Here is a 24939-nt window from a genome sequence, read left to right as displayed (position 1 = left end):
GGGGAAGATTTCAGAGTGTGACCCCTGGAGGTCTCTTCCAACCAAGATAATAGTTATATTATATTAATTGTCCCCTGCATAGAGTAATGAAAAAGAATAATCCAAAACTATACACAGAGCATAACAAGCTGAAATAATATAATGTATCTCTACTTAAGTTGCTTTTTTGTTCCATTAAAAAAGTGTCAATTTTTTGTTCATGTTGATTTTTTCTTAAGAAGTTTTGCTAAAAATCATTGAATAGCAATTCTGAATATAAAAAAACAATCATAGCTGATATCAAACTTATAAATGTATTGCTATTGAGAATATGAATGTATAAATTTTTTCTAGTTTTCTATTCAACATTCATCCTGACCTTTTCTTAACACCTTTGTCAGCAGTATCATTGTTCTGATATATTCTCTCCCTGTTCTCCAAGTATTCATTGAGCTAGGAAATGGTCAGAGTAGGAGGGACATATTTTGTACTGTTTAGAACATTGAATTTCTGATTAAATTAGAATGTTATTTCAAGTCCCTTGGTATGATGGTCTTTTGTATAATGATTGTATTGTGCCTATTAAAATTTTAAGAGATTGTATAGAAATGCCATTTTTCTTTTTTTATGCGTGAAAATTCTATGTGAATCATTTACCAGAAGTTATGCTCCTCTACAGAGGTGTGTATATTTCCAATGTCTGTACTTCCTATGTGTTGATTTTAGACAAACTGATGAAAAGATTTGTGTTCATAGAGCAAGTTGTTTGTTTTTCACAGTTTATAGGTAATAAATTCATAGATTTAAATGTTATAATGTTATTAACAAATTGATACTAATAGGGAGCCATGATCTTTAGCTCCTCCAATAGTTATTTTCCCAGGAAATACTCTTTGCATCTCTCATTTCTGTTGAAATGTCTCTGCAAAAAGGAAGATTACAGTGTGAGTTAGTATAAAGTCTCTTGTATCTTGATATTCACAGTATTCTAAAAGAAACACGTTAACATTGGTGAAGTCCAGATGAGGTTTCTAAGCAGTGATACTAACTGCTAGAAGCAAGAAGGTCTCCAGCAGGCTGATTGCAATAATGCTTCATAACCCGAGAATTATGTTTGAGAACAGTTTTTTTTTGAATTGGTGTGTCTGTTTTTTTCAACATGATGCCTGTATCTGAACTCCTTATCTTGATCTTTATTTATTTATGTTCTACCTTGGTGATTTTAAATTTTATACTTATGCCTTCTCTGGCCCTGCATCTTCTACCATCTTCTATTAACCTTCTTCCTCAGTGTAAAGTGTTGCTGACACCCATACCCATGCAATTGTTTGCACATTTGGCCTAGATTGTGTTCAGATCACATTCTCAAAGACTAACAAATGTTGTTGAATAATATTAACAGAATACTTTAAACACTGAATTCTACCTCCTTCTCAGGAAACCTTCACAGATATGTCTTGATTTGTAATTTTGTTTGTTGTTGGTTATTAGTTGATAGCTTGTGATGCTAGAACCATTCAACAGTGAGCAGCAAACCTGTGCTTGAATCGTGACAGAAGTATTTCCCCAAAATGACCCATGCCTCTGCAATCCCTCAGTGCTGTTGAGTGTATGCCTTCTTCTGTGCATTACGACAGTCAGAGTGACACACCATGCAATGAATAATAATGTGTTATAGCTGCAAGTAGTTAGATCTTACTTCCCTCTCACTCCTAGCACCTTGCCTAATAAACTCTTCTACTCCCACACTGTTGTGTGACAAAGGGCTTGAGTGTATATACTTGCTCTCATTTTACAAAAGCAGAAATCCTTGCCATTCTAGAGCTTGGAATACAGGTCTTCATCAGTATGATTGCACTATAGATATCTCACTTAAAAGCCTTACAAAATCAAATCCCAAAGGAATGCATGGGTGTAATACAGAACTAGCCCAGAGCAAGCATCATTCAGCTTGTTAAAGATGGAATATATAAGATGGCAGTATTTGAAGTTTTCTGCAGCAAGGCAGGAGTGTTGTATCTCAGATATTCTCTGTATCTTAATATAATATTCTGGAAATAAATTTGAAGCTGTGAGTATATTATCTAATGTATTTTCTGTCTGCACAGAATAACCTCAGCAACTGTTACAGGATTTGGGTTTTTTTTTACTGACCAGCAGGTTTTATAGCTGACTCATAATCCTGCCATACTCAGCCTCCCACCTAATACCATTGTGAAAAGATGCTGTTTTTCTTCTGCTGAAAGGAAGTAAAAAATAAAAATTAAGACTTTTTAAAAATGGAATAGCCGCAAATAACTTGGTGTGATTAAGTTGAAATGAATGATGCTGACTATCTGTAACAAATATTCCTTAGTTTTGTAAATTACATATGGACTTTATACCTTTAGGATGTATTATTTTCTCTTATATTAGCAAACAAACAAATGGCGTTCTTGCTTGAAGGGCTTTTAAAGATGAAGACATATGGAGTTAGGTGATTAATGCACTTAGACAAACTCTGTAAATCTCAAAATGTTCCAATCCATGTATTTCAGCAACTGAATGCCACTTAAAATCTGTCCTAGTGGCTTTGTTTGTAGAACAGTCAGATTTGGTGATGTTTTGATGTTGCTAGACCTGTATACTTTAGCAAATGAGAAATTTGTGTCAGCACATTTTAGCAAGCTCAAGTTCTTATCTGTAAAGCATTAATTTAACAGGAACCATGACATTCTGCCTAAAAACTAGAAAAATTTTAGACTCACCTCTCGTTCTAGAGTATTCATTTATAGATTAAGTACATACTTTGTGATAACCAGAGGAAATGGTTTTTTAGAATAAATAAATTAGAAATGTTCTCTATATTCTGTATTTTAGAAGTCATAGAAGTGTGAAAAACTCTTTTATGAAAATATCCTTTCCTGTTTTTTTTTTTTTGACTATTAAAAAACAAATCAATACAAAACAAGCTTGAAAATAACAACATTTAAGTCTTACCATGTGTCATTTTAATAACTGTTTGAATTCTTAAGTGAATGTTAAGGAGCAGTACTTGTGTAAAAATAATCACTTTGGGACCAGTTAATTATTACTACTTGTGTTTCTTTTTATTTTTTTCCTATTAGTGATATAACTTGAGGAGAGAGGGGGCATAGTAAAAGAAAAGCAAACAAACAAACAAGCAAAAAACCCTTGTTGTTTATTCTACACATCATCAAATTAGGAGTAGTTTGATGTTATCAGTATTTTTGTTCTAAAATTAGTTTTTATATAATATTAGTCTTAGGCTGTTTCTGGGAGAAGTTTTTAATACAAAATTAAAACAGCTTTCTGCCTCCTTTTTGGTAGTGTTTGCATTGAATTTCTACATTGAACCTAAATATCTCCTCCAAATTTCTAGAATAGGAATTCTAGTTAAGTGAGCTTTATGTACTTTAGAACCACAGATGGGTAATTCATGCTTTTATGAATATGCTTTTCACACAGAATTACTGAATGTCTTTTCCAAAACTCATAATTAATTTAAGCTGGCTCCTCTTTGGAGAACCCATTTTAAATGGAGCTGGATTAACAAAGTGAACTTTTGAGAGAAAGTCCCACCTGATCTGCTTTTAATTAAAGACCCTGTCCCTTGTCCTCCCAATTTTCACTGAACGTATTTGTACATAATTTTTGTAAAGTTTGAAAACTTCACCCTAGTATCCCAGTTTTCTTGGTATTACCCCTACTTATTGCCCAAAGCCTGTAGTACCTAAAACTTTGACACCAGTACCACTTCTCCTATCTTAAATAATAGTTTGTGGTTTTTTTTCATTTGTTGGAGATAATTTACACTTACATGTACAAAGGAGTGTAAAACAGGTAATATTGATAGGAAATGCATAAGGAGAGAGAAATGTAGGGGAAAAAAAAGAAAACTATTGTGATAGACATTCAACAAATTCAGACTCTTTTACATCACCATTATTTTTTTTTTCCCAAACAGTCCTACATCACTGTACAGCTCCTTAAAGTAATGTTTCATTTCTTGCAGGATTTTTACTTTCATCATCACCATAAATCCTGTTTACAAGACACTCCTCCATAGATCTTGAAGATCAGATTTGATTCAGTAAGGTAGGTTTCAATTTAAAACTCTATCATGCATATTGGGAAAGAACACTGGAGAGATTATAGGAAAAATGAGCCTAAAGTATCACTAATGGATAAAAGTATTAAATACACACTTTAAATAATCATTATTCTTATAATCATTTTCACCAGCCATGGCAGAATTTCTTAAACTATCATCAACATTTCTAACATACATTCAATAAATCATTAGAAATATTTTCAAACACAACTTTCTTTAAGAATTTCTTGTGGAATCATATCCTAAAGGAACAAAGATCTGTAGTAAACCTATTTCGTCTTACTGCCTCCATAACACGTGTTTACATATTCTCCATGTAACTTTTTCACTACTTAAGTGCAAATCTATTCTTTTACTTTCACTTTTTAATGAAATGAATATTGTGGAATTAATTACTATGGAATACACATTCTTTATAGAAGTTATGCTGCAATGGACTAGACAGACTATTGGTCTGTTCTAGAGTAGCAGTACTCAGGTAAATTCCAACCTGATGATCTTTAAAGTCCCTACCAACCTGAGCCATTTTATGATTCTGTGATTCTATGATTATTTTTTTATGATTTTTAATCCACTTATTTACACTGATGCTGAAAGATCATTAGATATTTCGGGTTTCATATGTTCTTTAAAACAACATACAACTTCCATGTGAATTAATGGGAATGTAGAGATAAAAGTGAGAGCTGAAGACTGCATGAGAAAATTTGGGAAACTCAGGTGCAAGTTGATCTTTTACCAACTTATACCATATTTCAGAGCACTTACGAGCATAAATATGGTGCTTACTGCCTTCATTCATTGCTAGGTCGTAAATTGCTCTCTCACTTTTTAATCCATCTAATTTGAGTCAACATCTGTCAAAGTATGTTTGTATCATACCACATTCAGAAATCTTAAATTATTTAGTATCAACTACGGATTGCTCAGATACTGAAAAGAATGATAACTATTTTTAAGTGGGTTTTTGTTTGTTTGTTTCCTCTCTACTGCTACATTTTTCAAATTTGCTTTGCATGTTATGGTGCACATCATTTGTTAATTTGGTGTCTTATATCATGCACTCAGGCTGTGAAACTCTTCACTCTTCCTAGTCCTTTTCACCCATTCAGTAAATATAATTTCTATTTTTTTTCAGGTAGAGTGACAGGTGTACAAGAAATGGAATAATCTATCCTGAAAGCATGCAAGCACTCTGGAAATACAATACGTGTGGATCCTGTCTATGTGGTTTTTGATATTCTCACCAGTGGCCACAGTCCTCCAAGGATTGATGGTAAGAAAATAGGTTATTATGTATGCTATGATTTACATAGTAGAGTTAAGTGAAAAATACATTATGAGAAAAGTGTAGCAGAGTTAAATGATAATTTGAGAGTTAAGTGCTAATTTGTCTTATATTTACAAGTTATATCCAGATTTAGTGTATAGAGGAAACTGAAGATATTTAGTTGGAAGTAATTTATTTAGGAAGTTATAAGTACTTGAAAATGCACGTTGAAAAGGAGAGTTATTTTATTTACTACAGTAATTACTAATAATAGTTACTTGTACTGTGAACTACTTTTTTTTCCTCTTTCATTTTGACAGTGTTCTCTACCAGTGATGTCATTGCACAAGCCATTTCTTCTTTGATCCACTTTTTCAAAAGCTATAGCTAACTTGCTTTAGGATCTTGCATGGATAAAGCAAGTCATTACCCTTTTTTTGCAGTGAAAATTTAGAAATCTGCTGTGTTAAATTTGCCTTGTCTGGGAGGTCTTTTCTGAAGCTCTTTTCCCCAAACTAGAATTTCACTTTGAATTTATGCTAAACATGAGGATGAGGCAGAGCAATTTTGCTGCTAAATTTTTACTCATTATGTTTTTGAGGCATATATAGTTAAGATTTTATTTTCAATAAATGTAAATTGTGTTTTCCAGTCACAATAACCCCACAGTAGAAGAAATTAAATGTCTGATACATTCACTTGGTACTTTAAATTCACCGAAGAAAAACATTGCTCTCACAGTGTAAAGATATTATTTCCAGAGTGATGTATCATTCGTGAAGTTGTCTTAAAAAAGTAGCAGTAAGTTATACATCTTTTTTCATTCTGCTGACAAAATGAGGTATTAGGTGGGGCATGACAATAAAATGAAAGGCCATGATCTATTGTCATTTACAGTTGCATTTATAATTGAAATCAAACAGGTTATCCTTCCCTGTGAATTTCCAGTTTAATGTCAGTGGCACTTTGTCCTGGAGAGGAAATACTTTGTCTATAATTGAATTCTAAGCCTGGAGTTAAAGCTATAGGAAAATGTCAGGATCTCTGGGGCTGTGCTAGAGGGAAGTGTGTTTCCTAATGCTCAGACAAAACATCCATGTTTCAGTTTGTACCTATTGCTTCTTGTTCTGTCATTGGGCACAAGAGCCAAAAAAGAGCCTGGATTGGTCCTCTTTGCACTCTCCCTGTAGGTATACATTGATGAGATTGCCTCTGAGCCTTCTCTTCACCACATCTCTCAGCCTTTCCTCAAAGAAGCCATTCTCTAGTCTCTCCACCTTTGTGGCCCTTTGCTACTCTCTCTATAGTAGTTCTGTGTCTCTCTTGCACTAGGCAGCACAAAACTGGACACAGTACTCCAGATGTGGCCTCATCACTGCTGAGTAGTGGGGAACCTGCTGGCAGCACTTTGCCTAATGCAGCTCAGGATGCCATTACCCTTCTTTGCAGCAAAGACATGCTGCTGACTCATGCTTATCTTGGTGAATTAGTTGACTCTGCTGTAATGGAAACACTGACAATAAAACATAAAACAGAAAATCTAGAAAGTCTTTCTATATAGCACGTTGCATTTTAGTGATGAGTTGTTGACATCAAAGATGTCCCTGAGTTTTTTCAGTAGGAGGAATTGTTGAAGCTTGTTCTGTTAACCCAACTGGACAATTAACAATTTCTTTCAAATGTACACAACAGAAAACAACATTCAATTCTATCTTTACTAGAAATAACAGATACTGTGATATTATGAAGAGATGGGTTTGTTGAACAATCACTTGAACTTCCTATGCACTAAAAGCACATGCTATGGTTCTACCCAGATCTTCCTGAATGGAGGATAAACTTTTATTTCTTCTAAGACTCTATGACCAAGTCAAAATTACCTATAAACTAAAACTTAAAACTAGAACTGCAAACATCAGACCAAATATAAGTGAAGATTAATAAATGAAATAGCACTATATTCAACTGCTATTTTTTTCAGCTGCTAATTTATATACCTGATTTTATTTTAGTTTTTGCCATACCAAAACAATTGAACAATTATCAATAAAATCACATACACATGTAAATATGTACCATAAGATTAAATTATATTACAAAAATCACATCATTTATGATATATATTGTATATAATCTGAGGTTTTCAGCATCTACTGAATCCCTAAATTAATTAGTGAGCTATACCATAGATCCCCACAGATAAAAGTATGTTTGTCAGCATTTTTTGTTCTCCTTTGTAAGCAGTAGGCTAAAAGATGATTGAAGCCCTGTCTCCATGTGCAAGCAGCTTTTTGTCAGCAGTGTTTAATAAAATAGAAAGAATAATATGTTCCACAGCTTCATTTATGATTTCTTCATATTTATTTAAAAGGAAGGCAGGGCTGCCATTGGCTTGGAACAACTTGGGAACTGCTTTTCTCTTTACTTTGTATAAGCATAATGGTCTGGTTTTGCACTTTTCCTTGAACTTTGTTTATTCTTATTCAATTTTAAGGTTTCTCTTTTCCTTTATTTAAAAATTAGGTTTTGCTTTTCTTAGACTTTAGTCATGTTTCTCATTCACCAAATGACTGACAATTCTGTATCTAGTCTTTTCCATTAGTTACTTCCAGTGCTATTCACAGACAGAAATTCTGTTCTTTAACTCATCACTTATCAATAAGGAATTGTTATGACGTTTGGTCATTGTCCATGTTCATTGTGTGAACATTTGCCAGTACATACATTTGAGATTTGCTTTCACCACCATACTAAGGATTAGGCAAGCTTATTCCATTAGCTGAAAAATAACCAAAGTTTCCTTGCCAATCTATGCTTAGTTTTTTTCACTGTTTACCTTTTTGACTCACGATGATCTTGGTCCAGAAGAAGAGCCAGGACCTAGTGACCTCCACTGTGTGACTGGAATTTTGTTCCATAGTGTCCAGGGCAGTTCCCAGGCTGAGGAAGACCAGATAGTAGCTGCTCTTCTTAACACTTGCATTCCACTTGAATGTGGCCAATGGTGGGGAAAGAGCATGGAAAATAGCATCTCCTCAGTTTAGGAACAGAAGCCCCCAGGATATTTCCTTTTTCTCACCTTGGCATTGCTTAGAAATACTGCGTCATTTTTGTTGTCCAAAGATTTCCAGGTTTCTTTCTTGTTCGATATCAATACGCTGTGTTAAATGAGGTTTGTGAACTGAAATGTATGGAATTGTTTTTGTTACCTAGAAAACCTGCAGCAGATTGAGAGCAATATATAAATAATATCATTTGAAGGCATCAATATGCAACATACTTCATAAAAAGTCACACAAATAATTCAGTTTGGACCCAATGATACCCTTTTAATATCTCATTAGTAAATGATGTATTGTGAAAACACTTACATATTTGTTTTGAATAGATCTGACACATAGGTGGCATTTGTGCTTGAGAAACAGATAATACAATTGCATTTTGGATTTTGTTTAGTAAAGAAACATGCACCTTTCCATATAATACGTAGTGTCATCACATGAATGTGACAAATAAGATTGCTTTATAGTTATGGTCTGAGAATGTAATCACTCTATTTTCTATGCATATTAGGTGATAGAAGTATAACCGGTACATTAAAAATAACAAACTTTAGGATAGAAGATTGTATGCCTACAATCTTGCCTACAGCATGTTACAGTCGATACTAATTTTGTGTTTAGTCCAATCAATGCAAGCATATCTTCATATATTTTACTAAAGTATTGGCAATTTGAATGGCATCAAAATGCAGAATATGAATATTTCTGACAGTAATGAAATATTTTGTAGCTTTTTATGAATACAGTAGTTTGTATCCACGGAGACATTGTAGCTTTTGCAGATGCTTGTGTCTTAAATTCTGATTAGATTCTCAAAAGCTGTGTCTTCTGGTTTCAGTGCTCATATATATATTTTTTTAATTCAGGTATAGCAACCTTCATATTTACTCACAAGTTCCTTAGTATTACCAGGAAGTTGCTAGGGCACTTTATAAAGAAAAAGTGGAGCAAACAAATATTGGGCTGTGACAATTTTATCCTTCTGGGTAAAGGAACATTTTTATTCTTCCTTCTCCCCCCCCCCCCCCCCCCAATTTAAAGCACTCAAAAGAAAAAGAGTCATAAAAAGTTTGTAGGCCCAAAATATATCAGCAGCATCAATGAATCAGACAGGAACAAAATAAGCTCAACATCTGAGAAAAAGGATTGTTAGTTGTCAGCAACTTCATCTCATATCACACTCACTGCCTTCTCCAAAATTCCCAAAGTCTTTTTTCAGTGTATTTGAAAGACGATTTTGTTTGGAATATTTATTATAACTACACAGTCTTTCACCCATAGTAGGGAATTTGTTGTTGCTATTAATGTCAGTGATAGTAAGATCAGATGCTAAATGGTATTACAGTGGTTAAAGACTTGGTTTCATTTTCTTAACTTGTATCATAGAACTTTCTCACCAGAAAGCCCACTGAGTCAGTAGAATAAATCTGAAAGTCAATGTTAATGATTCAGAAAGTGTTATTTACTGAATTCAGCTAGTTTATGGATTTTTTAATTCTACAGAAACTTTATGATATGACATATAAGTTAAAATTTCATTTTCTTTTATTTTCAAGTATGCCAGTTTCACACCAAAGACTGCAGAATGAGTAAGGATATCAAACATAATTTGACTTCTTGAGAGAGGATTCAGAAAGTTAGCTGTATCATTATATGCATGGAATAACTCAGAGTTACTGCTTAATATATGAAGTTTGCTATAATTACCATGAAAGCGCCTGACTAATTCTTTTTTGGGGGTTGTGTGGAGGAGTTTGATCTATAAATAATTTCTTTCTAATTTTGAGAGAAATGCTGGCACATACATCATCCATATTCTGTTTCCTTTGATCCTGCAAAGGGTAGCATGTCTAACTTTATACATACAAGGTTTTCTGTAAAATTTATTTATAATTTAGATCCCTAAAAATATAAGGCATAAGCCCAATTCCAAACACTTTATGTAAACATACTTAAGTACTTTGAACATATCTTGGTTAAATGACAACAAACTTCTCATGCCTGAGGAGCCCAGATTAATGACTCAGTTTAGAAAACTCAGAATCCTTGGTTAGAAGTCATAGTAATCAAGCTGCAGCAGATTTGCTAGGTGAGCCTAGGCATCGTACTGTTGTGTTCCTGTGATTAAACAACTAGCTGGAGCAGTCAGACCCACTAAAACCTTGAGGCACTTCATAGGGCTTTTGTCAAGAAGCATCTGCCAAAATGGAGTTTTAGGTAACTTTTGTGTACAAGGTTTTGCGTACAAGTTTTAAACAAATATTTATTTCTGTAATTAGAAAACTGATTGTCTCAATGTACAAGTTGTACAAGATTTCCAATGTTACTTTTTTTTTTTTTTTTCCCCAAAACTAGCTTTGTACTTCATTTCATTTTATTGTCATTCCTCTATCTCTGTGGCTCGGCTGGTACCTGTGAATAGCGGTTGATCTGTCAGAATCAGGCAGGCTTTTAAGAAAATGAGTTTTGACATTCCGTTCCTTAAGATGATCTCTTGCTTTTCAATTACTGCTTTCTTACTTGGAGGTTTCTTAAGGTAACTCGGAGCTTGTTCCCACACTGTCAACCAGGTGGCAGCAGAGCCACGTCAGAGCAGCTCCAATACCCTTTCCCTGACATCAAGTGTTAATGCAATTGACCAATCAGTGCTAAGATGATGGGAGGTAATTGGGTAATTGTATTTTACTGATCACAAGCAGAGAAAAGAAGGGGAATGGGGGGAGGGAAAAAAAAAAAGAGAGAGAGAAAGAGAACAGAAGGAGTGAAGGAGGAGTATAGCGAGGAAGACTGGCCCCGGGACATTTGCAAATCCTAGGGTGCCACTGAAAGGTGGGGAGTCAGACAAAGCCAGAGCGACAGAAAAGCGGATCTACTCCCAGCAGGAACAACAGGAGCTGTCTGGAACTGGATATATACATAGATGCGTACGTACATGCACACACAGGAAGAATTCAAGCTGAAGCTAATGGGAGGGAGAAAGGGTTTTAGCTGTGCAAAAAGCTATGCATTTCAGGCATGAAACGAAAAACTGAAAGAAGAGGCTGTGCTCCTGGGAATGTGTCATCTTGGAAGGGAGGGAGGCAGGAAGGAAGAAAGAAAAGGCAGAAGATAACTGGCGTGTGGAAGAAGATGGGATTCTAACTCACTGCTGTGCAGAAGGGAAATCCAACTTGTAGATCTGAAATATACCAGGCAGAGATTGGAAATGTGATCGGAGCTGCACTGAAACATAGAAAGAGAAGAAAAGGGAGGCAGAGGCTGGAGAGCTTTTATCCTTCTCCCTCTCTCTTTCCCTCTCTCTCCTCAAAGAAGAAATAGAAGTTTATCCGTCTTGGTGCTGCTGGATCTTTATAGCTGCTGGACAAAAGATGGAGAGGAAGCTGAAATGAAAAGCAAAGGGAAACCAGTGCTTGCGAAACTCACGGCTAAGAAGACAAAACACGCCTCCCCAGGTTTCTTTTGTGCCCCATCGGGGGAGTTTTAACATCAGAAAGATTCTGAGAAGTGCGGGGAGCAAAGGGGAGAGTGGGCGTTAAAAACACCCATCCTGAGTGTTTAAAAAATAAGGGTATGGATTTATTCTTGACAGCTGGTGGGAACCTTGATTTTTTCTCTACTCCCTCCCTCCTTCATTCCATTTAATGTGAAATTATGAAAATGCAGAGGAGTTGGAGGGAAGGCAAAAGGATATAACGTGGAGTCTGAAGTGAGGAAGAGAGTGCTGATGCTGTGGATTGCTGGCTTCTTGCTGAAATCAAAAATCCAATTGCGCACTGGGTTGTGATTGGAAATCTAATCAGATCTTTGGAGAGGAGGGAGAGACACTAAAAGTTATTGTATTGACATACACAAATAAAAAATTAAATGCAAACGGAGATTCTATTTTAAAGGAGTGTGGGGGATAGGGAAAAAGAAGAATGGGAATCCCCATTCTAATGTGGAGACACACGGATTGGATAATTGATAGTGCAGCAAAGAAGGGGGAAGAAGAAAATTGCCTGGCAAGACCTGGATCTTAACAGTCACAACAAAATTGCATTAAAAGAATACAGATGGAGGGCTGCTTAAACAGAAATACAGCTCTTTCTGCTCTCCAGAGAAAAAACAAATAGCAAGCAATGGAGAGCAGAGAAGCTGGAGAGGCAGAAAACCTCAGAAAAAGGAAAGTAGGCGAAGGATCCACAGTGGAATGAAAAGTTTCAGGAAAGAGAAAGACCATTCATCCTCTGCAATAATTTTTCTTTTTTTTTCTTGTTGTTTTAAACCCCTCTTCTCCAGTGAAGCAAACATCAGTGTTACCACTACAGCAATTTTAAGCAGAAAAGTTGAAAACAACAGAGAAAATAAAGGACAGAGAAGAAAAAAGCAGAATTGCTGGAAGGAGAGAGTTCAGCAGTGTTGGGTAGGATTGGCACCTGTATGGACTGAAATTGCTTGGAAATTCCAGTTGGATATCTTTTATTTCCTTTTCCTGTCTTGTTTTTAATTTTGGTTTGGTTGCTGTAATGAAATAGTTTTCATAACCCCTCCCCCACCCTGGTTTTTCATAACCACTCGGATTTCCAGCTGGATAGTCTTTGAGGATATAGTAAGTACCCTTTCCATTTTATTCTTATTTTATTATTTCTTAGAGAAAAAAAAGATCCCCCATTTCTTCTTTTCCTTCTACTTCTTTGCTCTGTTCCCCAACCTGAGTAAAGAAGCCATATCAATTTTGGTAATGGCAGGGGAGAGGGGTGGGGGGCAACTGGCATTGGGAAGGGAGAAGAGGAAGAATGAGAACAGAACTGAAATCTCACAGTAGCTTAAATATTCCTGTTAGTGCAACTCCAGCCTTGGTAGTACGTTGCAGATACTTGCCCGTGTGGCTTTATGGCATTTGTAAATGTTCACTAGCAAGGGAATCTTTTGAGAAAGCCCCTGCAGTGAGTGATGGGTGCTGCCTGATTGCCCAGTCTGTAAAAAAAGAAACAGATGCATGTTGCATAGAATTGGATGTACAGAAGCGATTTGTCTGCTTATTTATTTAATAAATGTTTAAAATAAGCTCTGATTTCAGTTCTGGTATCTAATCTGACATTGCAGATCAGTATGGTGTATTAACAGGAAAATTTTATAATCAAGCATGGAGGTGAAGGATGTTTTTTGGCAGAAGTGGGGGCGTGTAGGGCAAGGGGTGGTACAGGGAGTGGTAATGGTTTTTGAGGAGGCTGCTCTGAGAGAAATGGAATATTTTACACTCCGTTGCTGAGAACAAATAGTAACAGGCAGAGAGAGGGCATTCTTCTGTTGAAGGGGAGTTTAGAGAATGGCTGTACTAGCCACTCATGCCCTCCAGATCTCCTAGGAAATTCTTTGCAATTTCGTGGTGAATCCTCCAGACTCCCCTAGGACTGTCATGACAGTTGAAAAAGATTTACTTTGATTGACATGTAGTGAGAGGATGCAGTTGTGTTAAGAGATTTTTGTTATTATGTTGATAATGAAAATAATAGAGAGTGGCTTGTATACGCTGGTGTTAACAGATTAGCAATGATGCGTAACATTCCAGTAAATGTCTCTCCCTTCCTTGAGAAATCTGCTGTGGGGGTGTGGAATAAAGTCAGGATAACTTGTAATTTAAAATAGTGGTCCTTGTTTTCCTGTGGGGAACCATGCTACTTCTGTCCACTCTTCTGGCATGCCTTGTAGGTAGGAAGTTGTCCTCTTTCTACCCTTTTCTTCTCCCTTACCTCCACCATCCTCAACCTTGGCCTTCATAAGTAGAGCCTCCAAATGAAAGTATTAGGCCAAAATTGGTATAGGAGAGAGAAAAGCACATAATTAAATGAACCACCAAAGTTATATGGATGTTTTTCTCAGGCAAGGTAAAGAACTAGCTTTGCAACTAATTTTACTTTTCTCTAACTGCAGTATTCTGGAGGAGAGGGAAAGAAGGCAGGATGGCTGAGGTGTTGGTGGAGATGGATCATGATTTTACCGTTTTTTTTTTTTTTTTTTTTTTTTTCCTGGCAGCGTTTCCTTCTTCTCAGGCTTTCTGCGTGGAGCAACACAATCCAGAGCTCCAGCTTCCCTGGATAAATACATAAATAAATATTAACTTCATTTTTATTTCTTTACATTTCTGCATTCATGCATGTCACCACTAGACATCTTGAATTTTTTGACGTAATGGAAATGAGACCTTCTGCTTCTCAAATGTGCCCATGCACTTCTGTGTGGAGGTCATGCCTCTAGAGCATTAGATACTTGTAAGGGATTAAGATTTAGGGTCCAGTTCTGCTCCGAAGAAAATCTTTCGGAATTTTTGTTCAGCCATATGAATGAATCAGACCTGTTGTGCTGTTGTATTTAGAAAAAGAAGGAAGCAGGCACAGCGAGAATTGTTCCTTCCAGCTCCAATTGCTCTCATCCTTCTCAGTACAGCTAAATCAGTTTAGTGTGAAGTGCTTTAGCCTCATTTATTTCTCTGGGCACGTTTCCTGGTGGGATACTAAATGGGTAATAAGTTTGTCAGCATCTGAAAATAAGCACAAAACTCTGTTCTTCATTCCTTCATGTATCATTATAAGCCTGTGCCCTATTGTGGGCTACACTTAAGACCAGCAGTTGCAGTAATAGAGCAGCTAAATTTATGTTAAGCTGCTGCTCAGTAATTACTGAAGGGAAAAGAAGCTGGCTAAGGAAAAGGCATCTCCAAGCTTTTCCCTGGATTGCTGTCAAGTGAATACATAAACAGAAAATCAGATAGAGCAAATCTGTCTTTTGACAATAGGCTGCTGCCATAGATGCCTCATTCATTTCCTACAGTAACTAACAGGAGGGTTTTCTTGATATGATAAGGAAACACTGAAAAATTTAGCCACCAGTCTGGGCTGAAACAGGCAAACTTTGTCAACATTAAAAAGCTATGGATGTTGTCTGCTTCTAAATAGGCAACAGTTTCACACTTCAGTGAATCATTCACTTAACACACAGTAGCCAAAAGACACATGGTACAACCCAGAGCTTAACTCTTTCCGTCTCATAATGCGGATGAGTATAGGATTTCTAAGCATTTGTACTTTGGCTTATCCAGAGCCCAAAAGACTGATCATAAAATGCACTGCCAAAAGCATCTAACTAAGCATCCAACTAAATGAGGAGCAACACATCTCGTCAGGCAGAGTCAAGAACTGGCTGTCTCTGCTACTTCCCTTGCATGTGCTTGAGTACAGATGTACCACTCAGCAGTGTGTGCTGATCCTGGAGGCTGTTTCTTCTTCAAAATGTGAACAATCCATTTGGAAATAATGCTGGGCATTTGGACTGTAATGGAATTCGGTGCTGTAAAGGGAATCATTATATTTAACTGGTATATCTAGGCACCCAAAGCTTTTGCAGAAGGGAAAACTGTATTGTAGAGTCCTGCTTCACTTGTAATTGTTCTCTAAAACAATTTGAGATCACAGATCTCAGACTTCAAGTTTTCTTGGCAAACCGCAGGTTAATTTTGTAAATGAACTTTCACATTGGCTGAGACCAAAGAAAGAATGCTCTAGATGTGAACAGATACAAGCAATTGTAAGGAAATGGAGGAAAAGCAGATTTCCAAGCTGTTGTCATAGCTTCCTACATATAGGTATTAAAATGATTTGTCTGTGACCTTAAAAGCTGGATCTCTTTCCGCATGAAGGTTCTAGCTGTGGTGATACAAGATGGGAAGATTTTGCACAGAACCTGGAACAGGCTTTTAGCATATTTTGAGAGAGCATGATGCAGCTGAAAATTCACAAGCCAAACTGCCCAAGAATGAAGAACCAGTATATTCAGTAAAGGATTGCAATGTGTGCAGCAGCAGCATGTGAGAGCCTCCATCTCACTTGTGCCACTGTGCTTTCACTTTGCCTGTTTGAAATCCCTTTCTTTCTGATTGCCTGAAAGGGAATGAGGGAAGATAAATGAGTACTAGAATTAGTGCCACTTGCAATCTGGGAGGGAAATGATTCTAAAGAAATACAATTAATTACTACCCATTAAATTGTTTCTGGAGTTGTCAAACCGGCTGGACTTTGGGCTCCTATTATCAGGGGCCCACATTCTGCATCTTCATCTGTCCCCTTGCCAACTGCCTTATGAAATTAATAATGAAAAGCAAGCCTCCTTCAGTATGAAGTGCTGCTCCTCCAGGATGACTCAGATCAGGAGGATTTAGCAATAGCAGCAGTCATGGTGACCTGGAAGGCAGCCTTGCAGTGTTCTTCTAATTCTAGGAACATGGGCAAGGAGCTGTCCTAGACAGCTATCCGTACAAAGGATCTTGCCTCCGCTTCTTGTAATTGTTTGCTGTAATAGCAGAAGACATTGAGGCTTAACTTATGACTTTTTTGAGTGGTTTATTTCATGATGCTATTTAGAAAAGCAAGGTGCCTTTTTTTAGCTTTTCTGTGATGGTTGTTTCTTTTCTTGGGGCTAGAAATAGGGATGCTAAATGGGAGATGAGTGTGCTAGTGGTGTGTTTCAGTTGCAAATGCTGTGATACATCAAATGAATTAATGCATAGCTCCTGGTATGGGGCCTGGAGACTTTGCAGTCAGTTAGAGGAAAAGGCAAAAAAATCAGACGCTCGTGCATGCACACAATAAAAGAGAATCAGGATCTACATTTGGTATCCAAGGAAGCGGGAGCAGAATCCTGCAGGGCTTTCTGTTCATTGTTTAAATGTTGCCATAGCAATATCTCAGGGCAGAAGTTACATGTTTTCCACTCCTTTAGTTGAGCTTTTCTTCCCCTTGTCTCTCTTTCTGTTTCTATCTACTCAACAGCTATGAGTATCTCTACAGAACTTTGCAAAACAATCAGAATAGGAGTGTGAAAGCTGCATTATCCGTCCACTTACATCCATTCCTTGTCATTTGCTAATACACTGAAAACCCAATTAGGTTAAAATTGTTGGATGGAAGAGAAGTGCGAGGCTCTTGTTGTTAGGACATAGAACACATTACAATATTTTGTGTAGTGGTGATATGTTAATTGGATAGCTGCAGGCAAGTGGAGTATAGCAGTCACTGACAATTAAAAATAACAATGGACTTACCAGGACTGAATCTATTTCTTGGGCAGGTTAAAATGCATTTCAGATATATACCAGAGCTTCTGTAATTTGAAATATTTGCACCACTCTAAGAACTCTTGAAATTCTGAATTTGCAGTGCTGAGACAAAATATACCCTTGCTGTTTGTGAAAGGGAGAGAGGCAGTATCAAAGTACGGAATAGTCTCCCATAGTATTTGCTGTAGAGCTTGTACTTTTTATGTCAGGACTTGGGGGGGTGCAATGTAACAAGAAAACCAGGAGAATTAAAAACGAAAAAAACAACCTCAAATCAAAATAAAGAAAAACAGACCTCCTGTCCTGAGCCTTTTTCTTGCAAGTAGTTAAAGCTTACTTAGGAGTATCACAGGAGAATAAATAAAATGAATGTGTGTTTGTCTGCAAACTCAATTCAGGGTGTTGTTTGTCTTTGAGGGATCTCTCAGTTATTTGGTAATGTGGAATTCATCCAATTCCTTTGCATTAAAACAATCCTCAGAAATATGGATGGAGTTTCTCTTCATGTTTGTGTAGGCAGTCTAATATGAAGTGACTTCCTGGTAGCCTAGGAGTCAGTGCTTTTTCTTCTCTATGCATGTAAGAATGATTGCTTTAAGGGTCAGACCTAATTCCTAAAGCCAGTGTCAGTAACTTTTAAAAGGTATTAATGTTGTTCAAATCTGCAGCATGTTTTCATTTTGTTTACAAACCTTTCTCTGCTTTTATGTCAATAATCTCTTTGCTCGTGTTAGATAAGAAATAAAATCAAGAACATAAATAGGCTGTCATTATTAATGAGTTGAGTGTAATGTAAGTAGTAACAGTGCAGGTTTCCTTGCACTGCTTATCATTATACCTCAGTCATGACCTTAAGCAAAAGACTGCCTGAGACCTTATGGAGACACGCTCTGGAGTTTCCCTTAGTGTCCCTAGTGTCCAACCAAAAGGGTGGCCAGGTGTACTGGGGATGGAGATAATTATGTCACTTTTAATTCACTGTGCTACTGCCCACTCATCAAATTACTGAAGCCCATAAGATTCCGCTGTTTTCAATGGAATATGTAGTAAGTATTTTAGGATGAAAGTTTTGACAAAATTGGGGCTTCGTCATCTATATACCAGCATTTTGATTTCCTTTTAATCTCCAAAACCAACAATTAGTAGGGAGATGGAATAGGCTGTGGTGATAATTTCTCTATAAAGCGGGAATTCTGTCTTTCAGAGAGTGTATTAAAAGGAATGCATTGATTTTTATTCACTAATGTCCATTTTTCTATTCCAGTGCAACACTGCAACATGCTGTTGTGTAGTAACTCATCCATGCAACCAATTTCATTCCCTTTATGTGTTTTTTTTTCCTTCACCCAAATGAAGTATAAAACCTGTTTCACTTCCAGAAGTAAACAACAAGGCAAAGATTTATACTCATAGACATAGAAAGGTGATCTGAAAGCCATTTTGAATTAATATTCCATAACCTCCAGTTTCCTCTCTGAATTTTTCAACATTTCACATTTCCTTTGTAGTTCCTGATTACATTCCAAGTAGGAATCTTATTTTTTTAATCCATGTATAAAATGGATTAATGAAATAATTGATAATGAAATAATGAATAATCCCTGTTACTGACATAGCAAAACCTCAATTTATAGTATCAAAACTAGAAATTCTGTAAAATGTCATATTTTAGGGGTGAATTGTTGTGAATATTGTGATATGTCATAGTAAGTTTAATAAAAATGAAAAAAAAAAGGATTCACTTTTTAAAGGCTACAGAAGAAGCTCTGCAAGGACAGGAAAGGGTTAAATTAAAGGACCACAGATTTTTCTCCCTCAGTGCATGCAGATTTCAAATGAAGTGTACAAAAATATATTAAATTGTATGAGCTTCTTTGCCAAAGGGAATACATGTTGTGCTAAGGATTTTTAACTTAGCAGTTTGGTTTTATAAGAATTTTCTCTGCCACTACGGTATTTGTGAGCCCTTATTGGAGAGGCAGGTTCTTTTACAAGTGGTTATATATTATTTTTCCGGAGGCAAGCTTTTATATTTATGCCATCACTTAAAGAACTGAGGTTCATTTTTGTTAGGGTTGTTGATGCCATAACTACTATAGGGGAAGGATGATGATCACATTAGCCTTTTAGGCTGCTCATATGCAGTGCACATTCTACTTCTTCCCTTAGATTGTTATTGCATTTAACGCCTGTGTGAATTTTGTCTGTATTCGGTGCAAGAAATTAAAAATCATAATGGATTTCTATTTAGGACCTGAAAGAGGTTGCAAAATCTCACCTTAGTGAACATTCCTGTTGATATTTGTCTTTCTGTAATGTACATTTCACTGAGTAGTCTGGCCCTAAAGATTGAGTTACGTACTTCAGTAAAGTCCTGGAGGTATCTGTTAAAAACTGCTTTATAACCATATCAGGGGATGACTTAGTCCTTAAGTACCTTTCTATAAGTTGTGGAGAAAATTATTGTCTTTTTTAATGGGAAATTTCAGCTTTGGGACTATGTATGAAGTCTCATACAGCAGTAGCAAAATGATATTGAGATTTGTACAGAAATAATTTTCTGTCACAAACAGTGTTGCATCTAATTTAATGTATCATCTACATATGCTTTTTTTTTTTTGTTGCAAAGAAAGAGGAAGTTGGTGGCTGCCTATAGCAAATTAAAGATTAAATATACTCAGTAATGCTTCTTCAGAAGGACTTGTCTTGTAAACTTGAGGAAAATTATGAGAAAATTAGAGAAAATATTAAAAAGATATATTTAAATAAAAACTGTTCTCTAGGAATGCATTGTTTTGTCAGAGAAAAGAATTCATAGTGTATTATGAGTCTGTCTTTGATACAAAGGAAAATTAAACCAAAAACTAGCAATTAAAATTAAACCAAACTAGTATATGTTAAAAAAAAAGGGGGGGGGGGAAAACCCAACCCATATAAATACTAAATTGTAAAGTGAAGACAGCCGATAATATATAATTTACTGAAGGCCCTCAGAAAAAATGTTGATAGGAGAGAAGTGATGTGTTTGGATGGTGGGCTGAGAGTGTACCGGAAATGAGGGACTCTTACCACTGTTCTTATTGATGCTTTAATTGGAGTCATTCTCTGAAGAGATATCGCTAGTAGTGATGCAGAAATAGCAGAATTGTTCAATTTAAACTTCTATTCTGTAGCTGGAAAAATCATGACCAAAACTTTTCATTATGAAAAGGCAAGTGAAAAGATATTGGAACCCATCTATTAGGGATACATACTTTAAAATCAACAGTCTTGTTATCTTTTTTTTCTGCAAAGTTATCCAGAGTTTATCTCCAGATAATGTTCCAATGATACAAGTGCAATGCCCTTGATGAGCTAATCTCATATAAATTTTAGGTAATATTAGAAAAACTAACATAAGATGCAGCTGATTGATAGAAAATTAAAGCAAGGGAAATGTTTAATGGCAATAATACAGCCTTATTCAGAAAAAAAAAAAATTGACTCTTAATGACACTTCAAGGTTGGTAGATAGAAGTTACTGTGATTATATTGTACAGTTACATTTTAGACAGTATAGAATCATAGAATGGTTTGGGTTGGAAGGGACCTTTAAGCTCATCTAGTTCCTACCTGGGACACCTCCCTCTAGACCAGGTTACTCAAAGCCCCATCAAGCCTGGCCTTGAATGCTTCCAGGGAGGGGACACTCACAGCCTCACTGGGCAACCTGTTCCAATGTCTCACCACACTCACAGTAAAGAATTTCTTACTGATATCTAGTCTAAATCTTCCCTCTTCTAGTTTAAAGCCATTTCTCCTTGTCCTGTTGCTACGGGCCCTTCTAAATAGTCCCTCCCAGCTTTTCTGTAGGCCCCCTTTAGGTACTGGAAGGATACCTGTTAAGTAGTTTGGAAGTACTAGTCAGATATTCAAAAATATGTATTGTAGGGAAATACATTTTAATTGATTATACAGGGATTGTAACACTTTACAGTATTTGTATCAATGATTAAAACAGATCATTGAAGGAAGATTCCTGACAGAAAATAACATGTAACACTTGCAACAGAACAAGGGAGAATGGTTTTAAACTAAGACAGGGGAGATTTAGGTTAGATATTAGGAGGAAGTTTTTCACACAGAGGGTGGTGACGCACTGGAACGACTTGTCCAAGGAGGTTGTGGATGCCCCGTCCCTGGAGGCATTCAAGGCCAGGCTGGATGTGGCTCTGGGCAGCCTGGTCTAGTGGTTGGCAACCTTGCACTCAGCAGGGGAGTTGAAACTAGATGATCTTTGAGGTCCTTTTCAACCCAGGCCATTCTATGATTCTGTGAACACTTGATGTAAGTGTAGGGCACAGCTGGCAAAATGAACTGGATAAGAACAGCTGTTAGTATGGGCATGTGAAGGTAAATAGTGTAAACTATGTAAGAGTGAGTGGATGGGCAGGTAATAGAAACAGAGCAAAAGCTGATTTGACACTGCCAGAGGTTTCTCCATGGGTGGTCTGCTTGTGATGCCTCTGCTCTGGATATTACAAGGAGCCAGCATCCAACTCGTGGAGTGACAGAACAGGGTGCCACAACCAGGGACCCACACTTCATGAACATGTGCGTGAGCCATGACTGTTTTCTGCTTAGCAGGTGCATTAGTAGGTAGCAGGAAACAAGATGAGTCTAGGAACCACACAGAGCTGGACCACAAGTGTCTCTAGAGGAGGAGTAAGCAAGTAGGGGAGCCTGGACACACAAAAGTTGGGATATGCTTGTAACCCACATGGCCTATGAGAGTATCTGAGTGATATTACTTCGGGGAGTTGACTATATAGGAATGTTTAGATGTTTTTAGGGAGTTATTATCATTTTTAAGTGTTTTGTATAGTGTTTTTTCTGTTATATTTCTGATCCTGAAATGATGGCCCTATTTCTGGGCCATCAGTGACTGCTGGTTAATAATATTAATTAATCAGTAAACAGTTTTGAGAATGATGTGATTTAAATCTCATAGATTGAAAATGTTTTACTTGTAACAGTAAGTATTGGCAATATGATAAATATGACAATTATGCAGAGTAATATGGTTACAAGATATTATGTACAAGAATAACAGGTACAGATGAATGAGAGATTTGCATCTGTAAAAATAATTCTGAGAAGGATTTGAGATTACAAAAGGCAAGCAATTCCACATGAGCTCCCACAACAAAACTGTGTTAAAAAAGGCTATGTTATGCCATTGTATAAAAAGAGAAACAGAGTAACAATTTCAACAGAAAAATTGGATTAGTGTTTACATTTCAGTTTGTAAACATTTTCAAAATTATGTTGAAAAGAAAGAAGAGACACATAAATACTTAGTGCTAAAGGAAAAGGATTTAGATGTTTAAACATTTTCTAATAGTAAACAAAATAAGAAGAAACAATAATTGGAAGCTTTGATCTCATAAATTCAGATTAGAAAACAAGGGTAGATTTTTAGTTCTGAAGATAATTCACCAGTCAAAAAAACTTCTTGGATCCCATGTCCTTAGATTGACTGTCTGTAGAAAAGTGTTGTAACATGATGTATGCATTTCTGAGTTTGCTATGTTCAAGAAGGCAGACAAGCTGTTTCTGAGGTCCCTGTAACCTTGGTCCATGATTCTGCGTATAGAAGGAATGCAGCGTGAGCATTCATAACCAAACTGCCAGTCCTGTCATTAACTAACATGTCCACTTTGCAATGTACAGAAGAGCCCAGTCCATCATTCCCTTTCTACTGAGATTGCTAGCAAAAGGCCCAAGAAGTTTTTGAGTGAACAGCTTCTTTGTGGAAGTAGCCTGACTTAAGCTCAGTACTTCAGACTTCTATCTGTTTAGACTGGAAAGAAGTATGTCTTCTGATATTTCTTAATTTGTCAAATCTGAAATGTTTTATGGAGATTTATTTTGGAGTCTGTGCTGAGGTTGAAAAAGTACTCACCGTATGTATTTGTCTGTTCTTTCATTAACCCATCATTTAGGTTATTGCTGTGAGTAAACTTCTACATCCTTCATAGTTCCCATGACAAGCTAAAGAAGAATAGAAAGGTTTGCAAGCTTTGGGTTTTGTATGTCTAAAATACTGACCCTTCAACAACACGAGCCTCCAACCCAAATAAGTCAATTTGTGTAAGCCTAAATCAAAGACAGACAAAATGTATGGGCTCGGAGCTGCTCTCTGGCTGAGGCTTCTGTAAATGAATCCAGATAGGAACTCATATCGTATTGTTCTGTGATGACCAGTACCAGCGTGCAAAGAGGCATATTTTGAAGTGACAGGTTGAAAAGATCATATTTTCTTTTTCATCTTTGACCTTCCTTCTCTTACTTACTACTCTACATCTGTGCAGTACATATCAGCTGCAGCTAGTGAAAATATAAAACACTGGTATATTCTTTGATATTCAGTTGAATTGTCTACTCATTTGGGCTGCCACTGCATAAGATAATAGGATACATCCTTCTATTAATGTGATTCATGAGATGCAGACCAGCATTACATCTTCAGCATATCCAGAGAAAAACTAGCAATTAATAGTCCTGATTGTCCTTGTGGGCTGTACTGTAATTTATTACCAAGTGATGGTGGATATTCAGACAGTATAAAACTGAAAGTGTAGTGTTTTGTGCTCTCCTAATGTAGGTGGAAATATCTGTATACAAGCTAGTGGGAATCTGAATGCTTTGCTACGGAAGTCCTCGTTTTTCACCACTACAGGTACCACAGAAAGCTTGCTGACTCTTCAAGTGTTTCTAGTTTTATGAAGCTCAGAATGAACTTAGAGACAAGGTTGCAGTTCCAGCTTTGCTGTTCAGCTTGCTGTTAAGTTTTATATTATGCTCCTTTTAGCTTTGCTTATTATACCCTGGCTTTGCATGGACAGTCTTATTTTTGGATGGATTATGAAAATTAATTAAATGATCTCATATGCTCACATGCTTTATTATCGGAATAAACAGTGTAGATAGCATGAGTTTATAACACACTAACATGCACTGACCTTGCACTGGTGTAGCTACTGTGTGTTAGGTTACATTACATGAAGGCACTGTTAATGCTGGTTAAGTACTTCTGCCAGTGTTGTCAGTATTTTAATTAGCATTTTGAAAATTCATACTTTAATCCTCACTCATTTTTCTGCATGTATGTCCCATATAGTGTGGTCATGGATTTTCTGGAAAAGTGGTTGCATGTCCCTTAGTGCTCTCACAAAAGCCAGTAATTTCCCTACTATTGAAATACTACAAAATAGACCTATAAAATCAAAATTACTAAATTTTCTTATAAAGTTTTAATTTGTACTCTCTGCTCCTTCAGGATTTTGTAATTTCATGAGGCATTCTTTTCTTACATAACATTCATTTTCTTGCTCTTGGTTTATGCAATACTTATTTATTTGATTTTAAACCTAATAATCCG

The 24939-nt window shown here is 36.4% G+C and overlaps 1 protein-coding gene across 2 annotated transcripts in view; it reads left to right on the top strand.

Annotated features, from left to right (window-relative positions):
* LRRC4C (leucine rich repeat containing 4C) overlaps positions 3993-24939 on the top strand; it is a 98377-nt gene continuing 77430 nt past the window's right edge. Inside the window, exons 1-2 of one of the 2 annotated variants that reach the window (XM_021403424.1) lie at positions 3993-4077; positions 5232-5369. The gene's annotated coding sequence lies outside the window, so the exon portion shown is untranslated. Of the gene's footprint in view, positions 4078-5231; positions 5370-11134; positions 13014-24939 lie in introns of those variants that run through there. The other variant, XM_021403425.1, reaches the window with a different exon arrangement.

The sequence above is a fragment of the Numida meleagris genome, chromosome 6, assembly GCF_002078875.1.
Source record: "Numida meleagris isolate 19003 breed g44 Domestic line chromosome 6, NumMel1.0, whole genome shotgun sequence".
Lineage (NCBI taxonomy): Eukaryota > Metazoa > Chordata > Aves > Galliformes > Numididae > Numida > Numida meleagris.
The sequence above is the reverse complement of the archived record's forward strand: the minus strand, read 5'-3'. Positions and strand labels throughout refer to the sequence as shown.